The sequence below is a fragment of the Egretta garzetta genome, unplaced genomic scaffold (assembly GCF_000687185.1).
Source record: "Egretta garzetta isolate BGI_Z169 unplaced genomic scaffold, ASM68718v1 scaffold1228, whole genome shotgun sequence".
NCBI lineage: Eukaryota > Metazoa > Chordata > Aves > Pelecaniformes > Ardeidae > Egretta > Egretta garzetta.
In genome coordinates this window covers 31855-35774 of record NW_009260521.1, presented here as the reverse complement: position 1 = coordinate 35774, position 3920 = coordinate 31855, and positions in this window count along the sequence as shown.

Sequence of the window (3920 nt, the reverse complement as noted above, 5' to 3'; positions counted from 1 at the left end):
TAACTCTCCTCCCTTTCAGAGTGCTCTGCTGCCGCGGATGCATGCGATGCAAAGCATCATATATGTGTGTGTGTGTGTGTGAGATATGCAGAGGCGGTGACTTTGATTTTTCTCAAGCCACTTTTAATGAGGTTGCACCTCTGGCTGCAGGTTCAGTAACTGCTCGCTCGGGTTTCAGTCCCCGCGCATCTCTTCCCTTCCTCATTTCCCAGTACATTTCACCCAGGAGAAGCTGAACGCCCTCCTGGGCCCCGGGACCCCGGCTGCCCTTCGGGGGCACCCGCAGCGTACGGGCAGAGGAGCCCCCGGCTCCGCAGCTTGGATGACAGCAGAGCAGCCCCTGGGCTGCCAGCTCTCCCCATCGCCCTCCCTGGGGAAAAGTGCTCCGACTGCCAGGGGAGAGCGAAAACGTGCTGGGAAGTGAGGAGAAGGCGTGGGAGCCGCTGGCCGGCATTGCCAAAGATCACCTCGATGTTTTTGTGCCGTTATTGGGACAAGTGACCTTGTTGTCCCCGGCTGCTCCGGCTCCCGCGCCGAGCGGCTGTGCCCCGGGGTGCTGGCGAGTGCTCGCAGCCTTTCCTTCAGCACAGCTTGAAACACTTCGCTCCGTGTTGGAGAAAGTGCTTCAGAAAACTTACAGAGGTTCACGCCAGCGAGTCGTTGGGCTTCATGGTGAGGAGATAGCAGCTGGTGGTAATTATACGGCAGCTTTAAGACAAGCCAATTACTCCAGAGGTGGCAGAGCATCGTGGGGACGGGCTCCTCCTGGGGCGGTGCGGGCTCTGCCCTCCCCTTCCATCGAGGCGCTTTTCCAGAGGGAAAAAAAATCTGCAAAGCTACGCTCTGCTGGCTGGGGCACAGGGACAGCATCCCGGCTTTCCTGTGGCACAGTGTCCTGGCTCTCCCGTGGCACAGCATCCCGGCTTTCCTGTGGCACAGCGTCCCGGCTCTCCATGGCACAGCCTGGGCCATGCCCAGCTCCACCGTGCCTCAGGGAGGGTCCCAGCACCTTGTCTTTCAGCAAAAGCTTTCTTTTAAAAGCCTTCTCCTCAAGGGTCATTAATCTTCCTGTCTGAGAAGGAAGAAATGGCATGAACCTGTATTCCCTGTGGCTGCCGGTACCGGGAGCAGTGGGTGGCCAGTGTCTGAAGCCGGACGTGGTTCCCGGTGCTCGCTGTCTGGGGCGGATACGCTAAGGGGTATTAGGCCAATCAAGGTTCTCTCGTCCTCTGGAAGTTCAGGCCCTGTGCTTCCCCGGAGTGAGGTGCAGGATGTAACTCCGCAGCCAGGAATCCCTTTTGGTTCTCAACGTGCAGCCGAATGCGGCACAGCACTCCCGGCACTGCAGTTTGGGGTTTATTCCCCATTTCTCCCACACGGCTTCCTGAAGGCGCACCACCAGCTTGATACAAAACCAATTTAATGGTTACAAAACCCGGAGATAAAGCGGCTCTTAATGGATTTCTTTAAGATCAAGGCTGTCAAATACCAGGCTCAAAATCCTTTCTATAACAAGAGCAACTATATTAAGTGCACTCAATCAAAACCAGGCTGAAGGTTCCCTAAGTGAAACAATGGCTGTAGGAAATGCATTTTATTAGCGTCTCGGCAGAAAGGAGGGCTGGCAGGGGAGATGAAAAGCCTCCGAGCCGCGGCTGCCGCGCTCCCGGTCAGCCGGGATGGATGAGATGTGAAGGGCATTTTCAAAACACGTCCTTGCTGCCTAATCAGCTCCTGTTGGGAAGGGGTGGCAGGAGCCGTCCCTCAGAGCGCTGAGGTGGAACGCCCTCCTTGCCCGGAGGCTGTCGCTGGGCTGCAGCGGCCGGACCACGGCGAGGGGTGCTCGGCTGGGGACGACGCTCGTGAACGCGTCTCAAAATGCACCGTGGGAAATGTTGGCTGCTCCCCCGGGGAGCCCATCTCCTGCCCGCCTTTGAAGTTGAGCGGGGCTTCCGAGTCCGCAACGCTCCAAAGGTTTTTGGGGTCTGTGGCGAGGGGTTTTGGGGTCTGTGGCGGGGCTTTCTGCAGCCGCCGGGGAAGCGGACGGGGCGGCTCTGGTGCAGGCAGAGCAAGGCTGAAATGCGGAGCAGGTTGTAATAATAATTTGCAGCTACACGATGAGAAATTTGTAGCATTTATAAACTGCCGGTTGTTTTCAAATCATTTCCCTTCTTTCTGTCCCAGGCTTGACATCTGATGAAGAATCGAGGCTTTGTGATGATTTACCAATTAATTTATTGTACAGAGGTGGGAAGCAGCACGCACCTCAGTGAAGGTCGACGGCATCGCGTGTTCCCCTGCTATTTCCAAACACCATTCAGCTTTTTCAGTCACGGGTGTGGGTGCTGCAGGCAAGGAAGGCACCTCTGGCGAGGCTGCTCCTGCTCCTGCAGCAGCTCCCAGCGGCCGTCGGGAAGGCGTTCGTGGGAGCGAGACCGGATTGTCTGCCTCGCCGGGAGGTCTCCACAGCAGGTACGGCAGAGCATGCCCCCGAATTCACGCTTGTTGCTAGGGCCGAGCACTGCCCGCTGTTCCTCACTCCCCAGCCCAGGTTAACATCTGCTTCGTGCCCTGCTCCCCCCCCGCCCCCTTTTGATTAGCTCCTGTGAATCCATCCATGGAATCATAGAATGTTTTGGGTTGGAAGGGACCCCTAGAGGTCACCCAGTCCAACCCCTGGTAGCCGGTGCGTGAGAGCGGGCTATGCTGGGGGTACGGCTTATCAGATGTCACATGCAGCTTGTCTCGGGGGGGGAACACACTTCAATAATTAAATTAAATTAAACATCCTGGAATAAAAGCCTCGGAGGCTACGGCCTTCTGTTTGTCTTCAGAATAGGGATGGAGTGGGAGATGGGAACGGGAGGTGCCAGAGGACTGGGCCAGGTCTCTGCTGGTTTTACTTTGGGGCTCCATGTGCGATGGAGCATCTTGTGCTTCCATGCTTTCTGTTTTCTCCCTAAGGAAAGGTGTGTCCTGTCCAGAGAAAGATCAGACCGGCAAGTTTGCTGAAAACCAGTCCTGTGCAAATGGCCTGGGGGGCTGTTACCGGCATCTCCAACGGTGCCAGCCCGGGGGAAAACCTGAGGGGCAGGGGCTGCCCCAGGAGCCCCCAGAGACCCGCGGGAGGGAAGCTTCTGCTCGGCCTCGGGGGGCTCTGGCTGGATGATGGGTGCTTGAGCATCACCTGCAGCCCTGGGCTCTGGCTCCGTGCAGCTCATCCCATCCCATGGCATCCCATGGCATCCCATCCCATCCCATCCCAGTTAATTGTTGGTGATTAAAATTCCAACACTGGCAAACTGGAGCTAATTAATCTGGCATCTCACCTCCTCCTGGGTGGAAGGGCGCGGTGCCGGCATTTTGACCTTGGGAATACCTGCCCCGAAACCAGAGCCCTGCGTATCGCCCCAGGACAGACTTTGCCAGGCTGGGGGGGTTCCCTGGGCTGGTCCCCGCAGCGTGGGGACGGCGCCAGGGTCTGCCTTCAGCTGCAGTGCCTGCCGGCGGATGCTCTGAGCTCTGCCTGCAGGGACCAGCTGCCCCTCACTTGGAATTCACAGACAAAGCCAGAAAGAAAAGAAATAATTGAAGTCTTTTCATGGACAATTTGCGCACAGATAAAAGGGGCCAAATTAATTAAATAAATTTGCTGCAAGGGGCTCGCCCCGCTCAGATCCCTGCCTTTCGGAAGCAGGTTTTCAAGCCTAATGGTATCAGATACTCTTTTGGCACCCATTTTCGGAGACGCATCCCACCCCTGCTGCTCCTTAATGCAGCTCATCTCCTGCCAATCGCTCCCAGGGCCTCAGCCAAATCAGAACTTCAAATTAAAGCCTTCCCCGCCGCTCGGCGCGGGTTTCCATGGAGATCCGAGCGGATGCTCCTTCCTCCTCCGGAGTCGGTGGAGCGAGGCACCC